Below are 14,819 nucleotides of genomic sequence, written 5' to 3' on the forward strand. Positions count from 1 at the left end.
TTCACGGCTACCGTGGATGAGGCTGCTGCGGAGATTCTCGCAGCGGCAATCACAGCTGGTGCCGCCACCGATGCTCTTCATAAGGGAGCGGCGAACAAATCCCCAGGTCCAGATCGGTTTCCGCTGGAGTTTTACCGCCCATTCCACGACATCATGGGCTCACACTGGACTGCGACGTATGAAGATCTGATGAACCCTGATCTTCCCCTCCCACCCGAATTCGTAGAAGGCTTGCTTATCGCGGTCCTCAAGCCGTCAGGGGGTTGGGGAGTCGGACATTATCGGCCGTTGACCATGCTAAATTGTGACCAAGATTTTTACCCGGATTCTTCCCGCTCGCCTTCGGCGCGCCATCTCTCAAGTCATCTCTCTGGATCCAACGTGCTTTGGTTGTGGCAGTAGCATTCAGCGATTACCGTGACGTCATAGCCCTGGCCACGATTTGCAACAGTCGCGGCCACGTCTTCGATAGTCATGGATCAAATGGTTCAAATGGCTCTGAGCACTATGAGACTGTGGTTATCAGTCCCCCAGAACTTAGAACTAGTTAAACATAACTAACCTAAGGACACTGAGCCGTGGCGGCTTATATCGATAGTGCCACTGTGGTGGTTTATCTTTCCTGCCACGGTCAGGGCGGTAAGCAGCACCCTCTGGGGACTACGCGAGGAGTAACGAGGCGAGGTCCTGGGGGGTGTGCTCCGGGACGTGGTGGAAGACGATTGTCGGGTTGACGCACTCGCAGCGAGTGTGGGACCGGACCTATCGCATGGAGATATACAAGTTGGCTGTGAACGGAAGGCGCCGTAGCAAGCAGCGGGAAGCGGGCGTCCTGTAATTTGTGTGAAGGAGTAAAGATTCTTGCATTGGATGTCCCAGTGGTTCCCAAGAGTAACGGTGGCTGCTTTCGGAGAAGAGAATTGGTAAGAGCTTGTGTCTACGCTCTTTTCCGTACGATGTTGCTGCCTGCCGTTATAAACGGATGAAAATCAGGCGCTTGTATTGACTATATGGCAACTGGTGATGTAAAATTACATTTGTGATTGGGTCTCACGTGTACTGTGACAATTTAGAGGCGAAAACTGTGGTGGTTTCATTAGGTCTGGTTCTTTGCTGTGCAACTAAGGGAGTCAGTTATTTGGGGTAACTGAGGGAGCACCATTATGTCGGTCTAAGAGATACGTTCTCCACGTTTTGTCTATGGCTTTGGGGATCGAAATCGTGGGGGAGTACACGTGTGAGTAATTTACTATTGTATTGCTGGTTATGTTGTAAAGACTGTTCTCTGGTGTGTTAAATCACGCGCTGATTTGTAGCCAATCTAAGCAGAAGTTTCCATTGCTACTTGCTTATGTGCTACTGTCCTTATGATTGGCGTTGTTTGTATTTTGATTGTGGGTGTGGTCACGTTTAAAAAAAAATTACGACTACTATTCATAAGGGTTGTCTAGAAAGGAAATTGGTTAAGCTTTTATCATATGCCGGCCGGAGTAGTCGAGCGGTTCTAGGCGCTACAGTCTGGAGCCGCGCGACCGCTGCGGTCGCAGGTTTGAATCCTGCCTCGGGCATGGATGTGTGTGATGTCCTTAGGTTAGTTAGATTTCAGTAGTTCTAAGTTCTACGGGACTGATGACCTCAGATGTTAAGTCCGATAGTGCTCAGAGCCATTTGAACCATTTTTTTTTATCATATGCTGGTCTGTTTGCCTATCACATTGGCTTCCTATGGAGTACCTGAAGGAATGTGTATGGTGGTTCAAGATTGTAGGCTGATTAGTATTTGAATTGGTGTTGAGGTTAAGGGCGAGATCAGCATCCCCCAAACCCGCTGCGCGTGGTTAAATGTTCCGCTATCGGGGAGCCGGCTCTCTGTTCTTGGATTTTGTAAGGATACGTGATGAGTGCATCGCTGTAGTTTTTCGCGTACTAAAGTGCGGGGTTTCGGTGCCGTCCTAGGGCTAGACTTGTGACGTATGTTACGTTGACAGGGAATGAACTGTACCAAACTGAAGAGAGCTTTTAGTTTGTTTTAGGTCTGTACACGGAATGATGTTGATGTTTTGGTGATTGCGGCAATAACTTCCTGTGTGGGGAGATCCTCTGAGGGACTTGTATTGTACTGTTGCGGTGCAGTCCATCTGAAACGTGCTGCTTAAAAGTTGGGACTGCAGCTCTCTGATGTTATATATTACTGTTTAATGTTAAATGTCTTGGATGTAATATGGTTGTTGAGGAGTATGTAATTAATTTTGATCGCTGGTTCCTTAAAGGAAGTATTTCGTTTTAAAATATGTCAGAGCCTATTTAAATATGATTTTAACTCGTCATTCAAATTTTCTAGTCTTGCTTTCTTAAAAGGCTTTCAGTTAAATGATTGCTATTTGCCTGTTTAAATGTTTGGGTGACTTAAAGGAAAAGAATATTATTTAGTAATTTGTACTGATTGTTCCTTTTGGGTAATACCTGACTTACGTGTTCAATAAATGAGTGTCTAGTCATTGGTGATGCACTGTTCTATTGCTAGCCTACCCCTACCACTCCACAGCCTATTGAGCTGCTTTGTGTCGAAATTGTGTTCAGAACACCGCTCTGACCCGACACCTCAAACATCACACACACCGATGCCCGAGGCTAGATTCGAACCTGTGACCGTAGCGGTCACGCTGTTCCAGACTGAAGCACCTAGAACCGCTCAGCCACACCAGTCGGCAGAGTGAATCATGATTTTCTAGAAAACGTACTCCGACGGATGGGCTTTCCCCGCAGGTTTATACACATCGTATTGCGGCACATCGCGAGTGCTGGTCAGTGGCTGTGTGGCGGGCCCTATTAATGTCAAGCGGGAGGTCCGTCAAGGATGTCCGCTGTCGATGCTGCATTTCGCCGTCGCCCCTTGGGCCACTGCTACACGGTTTTAGCAGCCGGATCACAGGGATAACAATGAGGGGGAATGCTTTCATCTGCCGCGCCAATGCTTGTGACTTGGTGTTCTTGGTTCCATCGGAAGATGAAGCGCGAGAGCCACTGAGACCCAGAAAATATTAGATACAGGCTCCCAGGTAGATGCCATTTTCCTTGACTTCCGGAAGGCGTTCGATACACTTCCGTACTGTCACCTGATAAAGTAAGAGCCTACGGAATATCAGACCAGCTGTGTGGCTGGATTGAAGAGTTTTTAGCAAACAGAACACAGCATGTTGTTCTCAATGGAGAGATGTCTACAGACGTTCAAGTAACCTCTGGCGTGCCACAGGGGAGTGTTATGGGACCATTGCTTTTCACAATATATATAAATGACCTAGTAGATAGTGTCGGAAGTTCCATTCGGCTGTACTATATAGAGAAGTTGCAGCATTAGAAAATTGTAGCGAAATGCAGGAATATCTGCAGCGGATAGGCAGTTGGTGCATGGAGTGGCAACTGACCCTTAACATAGACAAATGTAGTGTATTGCGAATACATAGAAAGAAGGATCCTTCATTGTGTGATTATATGATAGCGGAACATACACTGGTAGCAGTTACTTCTGTAAAATATCTGGGAGCATGCGTTCGGAACGATTTGAAGTGGAATGATCATATAAAATTAATTGTTGGTAAGCCGGGTGCCAGATTGAGATTTATTGGGAGAGTCCTTAGAATATGTAATCCATCAACAAAGGAGGCGGCTTACAAAACACTCGTTCGACCTATACTCGAGTATTGCTCATCAGTGTGGGATCCGTACCAGGTCGGGTTGACAGAGGAGATAGAGAAGATCCAAAGAAGAGCGGCGCGTTTCGTCACAGGGTTATTTGGTAACCATGATAGCGTTACGGAGATGTTTAGCAAACTCAAGTGGCAGACTCTGCAAGAGAGGCGCTCTGCATCGCGGTGTAGCTTGCTCGCCAGGTTTCGAGAGGGTGCGTTTCTGGATGAGGTATCGAATATATTGCTTCCCCCTACTTATACCTCCCGAGGAGATCACGAATGTAAAATTAGAGAGATTCGAGCGCGCACGGAGGCTTTCCGGCAGTCGTTCTTCCCGCGAACCGTACGCGACTGGAACAGGAAAAGGAGGTAATGACAGTGGCACGTAACGTGCCCTCCGCCACACACCGTTGGGTGGCTTGCGGAGTATAAATGTAGATGTAGATCAACCAGAAGGGAGAACCGATAGAGGTACTCAGGGTACCCTCCGCCACACACCGTCAGGTGGCTTTCGGAGTATGGATGTAGATGTAGATGTAGATGTACAGGACTGCTGCGGGCAGCTGTATGGAACTGACGAAATCTAGCGCTATATCCGTCGGTAGAGGTATTCCAGCAGAGAGTGTGGCTCCATTGCCGTTAGTGGACAAGCTCAGATGTTTGGGGATCACCTTCTCGCCCGATATACAGCGCACGATCCCATTTAGCTAGGAATGCGTGCTTGAAGCTATCCGCGCGAACGTTTGTGGCAACCTCCTGAGAGCATTGGACATGTTACAAAGGGTGGATTTTGTTAACACTCATCTAGTCTCGCGACTGCCCCATTTAGCACAGATTTAGCAGATGCCAAAGGCAATGGCACGCAGACTGCAGGCGGCGTTCTGCTACTCTGTAAGCGCGGGTCTTATCCTCAAAGTCCGCTACGACACGGTGACACTTCCTCCTCGAGATGACGGCCTCGCCCTTGTCAACGTCCGAGCGAGAGCAGCTGCCCTTTATGTACAGGGTGTTTCAAAAATGACCGATATATTTGAAATGGCAATAAAAACTAAGCGAGCAGCGATAGATATACACCTTTTGTTGCAATATGCTTGGGACAACAGTACATTTTCAGGCGGACAAACTTTCCAAATTACAGTAGTTACAATTTTTCAACAACAGATGGCGCTGCAAGTGATGTGAAAGATATAGAAGACAACGCAGTCTGTGGGTGCGCCATTCTGTACGTCGTCTTTCTGCTGTAAGCGTGTGCTGTTCACAACGTGCAAGTGTGCTGTGGACAACATGGTTTATTCCTTAGAACAGAGGATTTTTCTGGTGTTGGAATTCCACCGCCTAGAACACAGTGTTGTTGCAACAAGAAGAAGTTTTCAACGGAGGTTTAATGTAACCAAAGGACCGAAAAGCGATACAATAAAGAATCTGTTTGAAAAATTTCAACGGACTGGGAACGTGACGGATGAACGTGCCGGAAAGGTAGGGCGACCGCGTACGGCAACCACAGAGGGCAACGCGCAGCTAGTGCAGCAGGTGATCCGACAGCAGCCTCGGGTTTCCGTTCGCCGTGTTGCAGCTGCGGTCCAAATGACGCCAACGTCCACATATCGTCTCGTGCGCCAGAGTTTACACCTCTATCCGTACAAAATTCAAACGCGGCAACCCCTCAGCGCCGCTACCGTTGCTGCACGAGAGACATTCGCTAACGATATAGTGCACAGGATTGATGACGGCGATATGCATGTGGGCAGCATTTGGTTTACTGACGAAGCTTATTTTTACCTGGACGGCTTCGTCAATAAACAGAACTGGCGCATATGGGGAACCGAAAAGCCCCATGTTGCAGTCCCATCGTCCCTGCATCCTCAAAAAGTACTGGTCTGGGCCGCCATTTCTTCCAAAGGAATCACTGGCCCATTTTTCAGATCCGAAACGATTACTGCATCACGCTATCTGGACATTCTTCGTGAATTTGTGGCGGTACAAAGTGCCTTAGACGACACTGCGAACACGTCGTGGTTCATGCAAGACGGTGCCCGGCCACATCGCACGGTCGACGTCTTTAATTTCCTGAATGAATATTTCGATGATCGTGTGATTGGTTTGGGCTATCCGAAACATACAGGGGGCGGCGTGGATTGGCCTCCCTATTCGCCAGACATGAACCCCTGTGACTTCTTTCTGTGGGGACACTTGAAAGACCAGGTGTACCGCCAGAATCCAGAAAGAATTGAACAGCTGAAGCAGTACATCTCATCCGCATGTGAAGCCATTCCGCCAGACACGTTGTCAAAGGTTTCGGGTAATTTCATTCAGAGACTACGCCACATTATTGCTACGCATGGTGGATATGTGGAAAATATCGTACTATAGAGTTTCCCAGACCGCAGTGCCATCTGTTGTTGAAAATTGTAACTACTGTAATTTCGAAAGTTTGTCCGCCTGAAAATGTACTGTTGTCCCAAGCATATTGCAACAAACGGTGTATTTCTATCGCTGCTCGTTTAGTTCTTATTGCCGTTTCAAATATACCGGTCATTTTTGAAACACCCTGTAAGTACGATGATTAAGTCGTGGGCCCGGCGTCGAACCGGGAAGCCTGACTGACGAACTGGCCCTCCCTCTCGAGTGGTTCAAATGGCTGTGAGCACTGTGGGACTCAACTGCTGTGGTCACCAGTCCCCTAGAACTTAGAACTACTTAAACCTAACTAACCTAAGGACATCACATACACCCATGCCCGAAGCAGGATTCGAACCTGCGACCGTAGCAGCAGCGCGGCTCCGGACTGGAGCGCCTAGAACCGCACGGCCACCGCGGCCTGCCTCTCGAGTGGTACCCTTTGCAGTAGCGCACATTTCTTCCTCTCTCTCGCATGTCAGGACCTCTTCCATCGAATACAGTTATGTCCATGCCGACTCCCCTACTACCAGAAAGCCCACGGCACGTGATATTTACCGCCTAATGATGAGAAATCGTACTCGGAATGTTGTGGAAAGCCGACGTCCAACGATCGCATGGCTCGTGGTTTGGCGTTCTGTGCACCATATACTCCTCAACATGAGCGCTCGTGCGACCTGGTATCTGGTCGTTAATGAAAAGTGCGTGACGCAACTTCGTCTACAAGCCACAAAAATGACAGATTCGCCGCCGTGTGCTCGCTGTCACACGCTTGATACGGACGAACACCGACTGATGTGTGGATCCTCTGCACAGCTGTTGTAAGTGGGCTGTTTAGGTTTTTATGTTGGTACCGCCACGCAGCGCTCTGTATGAAAATCACTGACTGTGCTGTGTGCAGTCTGTGGCTGGTTGGCACTGTTGCAGTATTCGCTATTGTACTGTTGGGCAGTTGGCTGTTAACAGCGCGTAGCGTTGCGCAGTTGGAAGTGTGCCGCCAGCAGTGGTGGATGTGGGGAGAGAGATGGCGCAGTTTTGAGAGCGGATGATCTGGACGTGTGTCCATCAGAAACAGTACATTCGTAATACTGGAGCCGGCCGGAGTGGCCGTGCGGTTCTAGGCGCTACTGTCTGGAGCCGAGCGACCGCTACGGTTGCAGGTTCGAATCCTGCCTCGGGCATGGATGTGTGTGATGTCCCTAGGTTAGTTAATTAGTTCTAAGTTCTAGGCGACTGATGGCCTCAATAGTTAAGTCGCATAGTGCTCAGAGCCATTTGAACCATTTGTAATACTGGATATCATGAGCTGATGTATATATGATGACTTTTGAACACTATTAAGGTGAATACATTGTTTGTTCTCCATCAAGATCTTTCATTTGCTAACTATGGCTATTGGTAGTTTGTCCCTTCAGTAGTTAGGATCTTTTATTTAGCTGGCAGTAGTGGCCCTCGTTGTATTGCAGTAGCTCGAGTAACGAATATTTTTGTGAGGTAAGTGATTCATGAAAGGTATAGGTTGGTCAGTGCCATTCTTTTGTAGGGATTTTTGAAAGCGAGATTGCGTTGCGCTAAAAATATTGTGTGTCAGTTTAGTGTTGATCAGAATAAGTAAAGAGAGAAATGTCTGAGTACGTTCAGTTCTGCTCAGCTGTTTGAAAATCAAATAACGTAAGAGGTTTATCAGCACAGTCATATATGTTTCATATGTCGACCCTTAGCCGAGGATACCTCACTGGAATCTTCTGATTTTCTCTTGTACTTTGTGTAATTAGTGTAGCTATTATTTATTGCTAGCGCGTAATTATAGTGAGAATTTCCTGTGTAGTTGTAGTTTTTCATTGTTGTACAGTAAAACAGTTTGGCATGCATGTAGATTTGCACCAAGTATTTCGCAGAAATTAACGAGATATTATTTTCAGTGCTATGTTAATGTGTTCCTGTTTTTGCTCTTCAAATTGTGCTTTTCTTGTTATCGTGTGAAAAACGTAACACTAGGATGCAAAGTAAATTGAGAAATGATAGTGACGACGATTGTAGCTTATCAGCACCAGCGTGTAATGAATTAACAGACATTCAAAGTAGTAATTTGGTAATTCTGCATAGGGGAATGGAGCGGGCAGCAAATAATGGTGTAGAGAAACAATTAGTGAACAGGGAAGCATTATCGATCGTTCAGTCGGCAACAGCTCGCCTCAGGAATCCGAAATGACAGGACGCAATCGTGCAAATACTATAGATTCAGGTTTTGGGTCCTCACCGTTTTCTCAAATAAGTCAAGACACATTTTCTGCTTGTCAAAATGTGAATGTTGCCGGTGCAAATGCACTGCCGAAAAGCATAGAGGAACAGATTTCAGACACTAATACATTATTATTGCAATTAATGCAACAAATGAAAGAAAATCAGACACAAACACAACACAGCCAGTGATTTTCATACAGAGCGCTACGTGGCGTTACCAATATAAGAACCTAAACAGCCTACTTACAGTGTCGCAGCTGATTCAGAAGATGCTTGCCTTTCTTCTACGTACGGCTCCCCATGCCGTTACATCGAAATCTCTTCTGTTCCCAGATGAGACATACTTGCCACGTACGAAGACCAACGCTGTGATGTGGATGAAAGGCCTCTCGATCTCTTATTTGTTCCATGAAGGTGATAAGAGTGTTCTTGATGTTTGGACGTTCCTGCAAGATCACTGGACAGCGAATTTACTTTCAAAACTTTTTCTTAAGAATTTACTTTATTTACTAGCGATTCATCAAGAGCTTTAACACATTTAATCACACTATGTGAGCGTGGAAGTAGTTGCCAGCGGGTAACTAATGAAAACAAATCAATTTTCTTTGAACAAATGGAAATTTTGACAGTATGAGCTTTCGGGCTGAGAACCTTGCCGCTCCCTTTTGACGCGGCCGTAGTCACGACCGCTCGCAACAACCTCTGAAAGACTACACTGGTGCAGATGTGCAACACACCGCCGGCCGGAGTGGCCGAGTGGTTCTAGGTGCTACAGTCTGGAACCGCGCGACCGCTGCGGTCGCAGGTTCGAACCCTGCCTCGGGCATGGATGTGTGTGATGTCCTTAGGTTAGTTCGCTTTAAGTAGTTGTAAGTTCTAGGGGACTGATGACCTCAGCAATTAAGTCCCATAGTGCTCAGAGCCATTTGAATCATTTTTTTGCAACTCACCAGATTACTTTAAACTAAAAAGTTGTAACAACTCACACAAGCACATAAACTATGCAAGCCGTAGGAGGTATGGAAATGGTACAAAACACTAACATTAAAAAACTTCCTGGCAGATTAAAACTGTGTGCCCGACCGAGACTCGAACTCGGGACCTTTGCCTTTCGCGGGCAAGTGCTCTACCATCTGAGCTACCGAAGCACGACTCACGCCCGGTACTCACAGCTTTACTTCTGCCAGTATCTCGTCTGCTACCCTCCAAACAGTTTTAATCTGCCAGGAAGTTTCATAGGAGCGCACACTCCGCTGCAGAGTGAAAATCTCATTCTGACTAACATTAAAAGATTAACTTGCCACCGAAAAAGCAACTTGATTAAAAAAACTCTTACGGTGGAAGTGTGGCAACTTTATATACTTAAATGACAATTTAAATAAAGCCCATGAAATGCAGTCTTACATAAAATATACAAACATGCTCTGCATTACACATATAACGCCTCTCAAGGTGATAGGCAAGATAAAAACATATTTCAGGAATTCGGCCGTTACACTTCAAGCAATAAATTCGTTAACGCCGAATCCGACAACCATGACAGAGGCAGCTATTAACGTACGGCAGACCGACAGACAGACAGACAGACACTAACTGCCTAAAAAATGCGGACGAGAGACAGACGAGCAATCTGGGGGCCAGAGACTGACCAAGAAAACTAGCATAATTTAACAAGTAAATGAAATTACATACCACGAATCAGTTACTTCTAATAAACTACGATGTCTGGCGAAGACCTGTCGCAGCACCCCCAAAACGCTCTCCCGGACCGTCCGCTGCCAGCCACTTCAACGGACGCAGGAAGTCGCGCCGATCTCCCGTCTCACGGCGTCGCAGCTCGCGCCGGCCAGACCGACGTCGTGGGTTGACTCCTGTTGCTCTCGTGTCGGCCGCGAAGCCACTACCCCTCGCTATACGGCGCGGCCCACTGGACTCACGTGGCTACCTCACATGCGCCGACGCTCAAGGCGGACAAGTCATCTCGTGGACCAACCGATCCATCCAACCGCCAATCACCGTTGCCTGAGCAAACTCGAGCAGACTGCCAGCCTAACGCGCAGACTCAGATGCAGGAACTCAGCCCCGACCGGGCAACCACTAGCTGAGTTCTGTTACTGGCGGAGTGGCAAGACTCTCATTTGCCGGCTTTGAACTTTGATACAAACGACAGACACACTAGCACTCCGAACGACAGACAGACACTAACTGTCGCACAAATGCGAACGAGAGACAGACCAGGAACTGGTGACGAGTGACTGACCCACACTCACTCCGACTGACTAACTGACCGACTGGCGAGTTTTTTTTTTTTTTCTTTATTGTATTTCAATTCCCCATCGGGGCGGGCTGGCAGCAGCATATGCGCTGCTCTTCAGCCGAAAGACATAGAACAAAACAATAGAAGACATTTAAAAACAGCAAAGGAGAGAAGAAGGCGAACATAGATATAAAAAAGGGAGAACATCATGGAAGGCAATATACAAAAAAACGGGGTAAAATGGAGATAAAAAACTGTTTAAAAGTAGCACACACAAAGCCACACACTGCGACGATTAAAAGAACACAAGGCACAGTATGACTGGAGCATAAAGGTGTTGACGGATGGCATAGCACACAATGTAACACTGACGACGAACCTCAAGGCAGGACACAATTAAAATCACACCTCTTGACGCACACGAGAAACAGCACGAAACACAACACTGACGTGGCACACTGATGATGATCAATACAGAGGATCTGCCAGGTTCAAGGAGATGAGGGAGACCTGAAGAAGGGAGGGAGGGTAAGAGATGGGGGAGGGGAATGGGGGGCGCTCGGAAGAGGGCCAGGTAGGGAGGGATGTGGGAAGGAGAGAGGCAAGTATGGGGTGCAGGGTCTCAGGGGAGGGGGGGATGGAGGAAAATCCGCTCTGGGAGAAGGAGGAAAGAGGAGAAGGGGGCCCTGGGGAGGGGGGGGGGGAACAAGGCCGGGTTATAGTTGGAAGGAAGGGTATATGTCACGGCGAAGTTCGTCATCCGGGAGGGGGAGGCGTTGGAAATTGCCCTGATGAAGGAGATGGAGGGTGTGGAGGTGGAGAGAGGGAGGGATACCCGACTGGCGAGCTCACAGCGCCCCTTAAATGCCCGTGAACAGGCAGCCTTTCCCCTTTCCCACCAGAGGGAGACACCAAAGCTGCGACTGCCACAGCGGCGCCACCGCCAGAAACGGAGGGCGACTGCTTCACACTACACGCTACGGCCCGCTCTTCAAAACAGCAATTTTTTCCACGGCTCAATCGCTCTACTTTTCTCGTGCACCATCCGCAATACCATCAGTACTATGTCAACTTTTTGGGTAGTGCCTTCTTCTATCCCCTCTGCAGCTGGTGTGTCACGGGAATCAGAAGGTGATTTCAAGTGAGATTGGTAATACCAGGACTCGGTCCCATGTACCGGCATTTGCAGTACTCTTCGTGAAGACGTGCCTCGAACATACCTGACCACCTTGGGATAGAGAGTGCGTCTACCCATAATTTGGCAGGGTGCAGATGCCATTGTGTCTGTTCTGCCAGGAGGACGTTTTCTTTAATTTCTATAACTCCCTTGGAAGTGTACTTACCGGAACAAAGTCGACATATGTAAAGGTAATATTCGGAGTAGCACAGGGAAGTATGATACGACCGTTGCTGTTTACAGTATATGTAAATGATGTAGTAGAAAGCGTCCGATGCTCTTTGAGGCTATTCGCAGATGACGCAGTTGTTTATACCAAAGTAGCAACGCCAGAAGATAGTAAGAATTTCCAGAACAACCTGCAGAGAATTGACGAATGGTGCAGACTCTGGCAGTTGACTCTGAATGTAAATAAATGTTACATATTGTGCATATATAGGAAAAGAAATCCGCTACTGTACAGCCACATTATTGACGACAAACAGCTGGAGACAGCGTCTGCCGTAAAATATCTAGCCGTAACTATACAGAGCGACCTTAACTGGAATGACCACATAAAATAGATAGTGGGAAAAGCAGACACCAGACTCAGATTCATCGCAAAAATCTTAAGGAAAAGTAGCTCATCCACGAAAGAAGTGGCCTATGAGGCGCTTGTCCGCCCGATTTTTGAGTACTGTTCGTCTATCTGGGATCCCTGTCAGGTGGGACTCATAGAGGAGATAGAGAAGATCCAACGAAGAGCGGCGCGTTTTGTCACGGGATCGTTTAGCTGGCGAGAGAGCGCTACGGAGATGCGAAACAAACTCCACTGGCAGACGTTACAAGAGAGGCGTTGCGCATCACAGAGAGATTTACTATTGAAATTTCTGGGCAGCACTTTTGAGGAGGAGTCGGACGACATATTATTCCCCCCACGTGCATCTCGCGTATTGACCACGAGGAGAAAATTGGAGAAATTCGAGCCAATACAGAGGCTTAAGACAAACATTCTTCCCACGCACTATTCGCGAGTGGAACAGGGTTAGAGGGATCAGACAGTGGTACCGAAACTACCCTCCGCCACACACCATTAGGTGGCTTGCGGAGTATTACGTAGTTGTAGATGGTTGGCTGTGTATTCAGGAACACACGCCTGAAAACCAAAAGCTTCTAGACTTTTAGGACTACTTTGTGGACCAGTGGCTCAATAACGAACTAATGTCAACAGAGATGTGGAATCGCAGTGGACGGCTCGTACTATTAAAGTCTCAGAATGATGTAAAAATTGTACATTTATGGTAAGATCTTATGGGACCAAACTGCTTAGGTCATCGGCCCCTAAACTTACACACTACTTAATCCAATTTCAACTAACTTACGCTATGGACTACACTTACACCCACGCCCAGGATCGCACTCGAACCTCGGACGGGGGAAGCCGCGCGGACCGTGACAGGGCGCCTAAGACCACGCTGCTACCCCGCGCTACTCACAAAGGGAACCTCCCCATCGCACCCCCCTCAGATTTGGTTATAAGTTGGCACAGTGGATACTGAACACAGATCAATCGAGAAAACAGGAAGAAGTTGTGTGGAACTACGAAAAAAGTAAGCAAAATATACAAACTGAGCAGTCCATGCACAACATAGGCAACATCAAGGACAATGCGAGCTCAAGAACGCCGTGGTCCGGTGGTTAGCGTGAGCAGCTGCGCAACGAGAGGTCCTTGGTTCAAGTCTTCCTTCAAGTGAAAAGTTTAATTTTTTATTTTGAGACAATTATCAAAGTTCAGGCACTCACACATAATCAACTTCGCTCTCCAAAATTCCAGGACATGTTCAGATTTGCTTAGAAATATGCAGGATTTGACGGTTTACACAAGGAAAAATTTGAAAACGTTAAAAACATATGTTTTGACAGAGCACAGGGAAAACTGTGCGACTGTGAAACTGTTGCATTCATTTGTTGCAGTTTATGTGACAAACTCTTATGTTTTCATCACTTTTTTGGGAGTGATTATCGCATCCACAAGAAAACCTAAATCGGGCAAGGTAGAATCTTTTTACCCATTCGCCAAGTGTGCAAGTTAGGTGGGTCGACAACATATTCCTGTCATGTGACGCACATGCCGTCGCCAGTGTGGTATAGAATATATCAGACGTGTTTTCCTGTGGAGGAATCGGTTGACCTATGACCTTGCGATCAAATGTTTTCGGTTCTCATTGGAGAGGCACGTCCTTTCGTCTACTAATCGCACTGTTTTGCGGTGCGGTCGCAAAACACAGACACTAAACTTATTACAGTGGACAGAGACGTCAATGAACGAATGGACAGATCATAACTTTGCCATAATAAATAAAAACTTTTCGCTGGAAGGGAGACTTGAACCAAGGACCTCTCGTTGCGCTGCTGTTCAAGCTAACCACGGGACCACGGCGCTCCTGAGCTCACACTATCCTTGATGTTGCCTATCTTGCGCATTGACTACTCAGTTTGTATATTTTGCTTATTTTTTTCATAGTTCCACACAACTTCTTCCTGTTTTCTCGATTGATCTGTGTTCAGTATTTCAAGGCCTATCCACTGTGCCAACTTATAACTAAATCTGAGGGGGCTGCGATGGGAAGGTTCCCTTGTCAGAATGATGGAACCAAAGAATAAACACATTAACATCAAAAGTTTTCCGAATCATTACTCTTTAGTGAAAAATCTTCGAGAAGATGCAGAGGACCATGGCGACGTTTCACCATCTTATTGTAAGACCTTATGGGAACAGAAGAAAAAAGGTGAAGACTGATGAAACGATTGCAAAGGCTTCATAGAAATTACAAACTGATGCGGACTTAAAATCGTTTCTGACTTGTAAGGCCTACTCACAGAAATTACAATTACGAAGAAAACGTTACAATCATTGTAACATTTGTAAACATTGAAAAGTAGTTTAATGTAATCATTGACAATCTAGTAAATATTGTAAATAAAGTTAATGGGGTACGAAAAGTGACTACCTCCTCATGGTGTTCCCTGGAAACGACAAAAAGTCGGCTAAATGTCTCTTGAAATTTTTAAACCAT

The sequence above is a fragment of the Schistocerca piceifrons genome, chromosome 11 (assembly GCF_021461385.2).
Source record: "Schistocerca piceifrons isolate TAMUIC-IGC-003096 chromosome 11, iqSchPice1.1, whole genome shotgun sequence".
NCBI classification, from domain to species: domain Eukaryota; kingdom Metazoa; phylum Arthropoda; class Insecta; order Orthoptera; family Acrididae; genus Schistocerca; species Schistocerca piceifrons.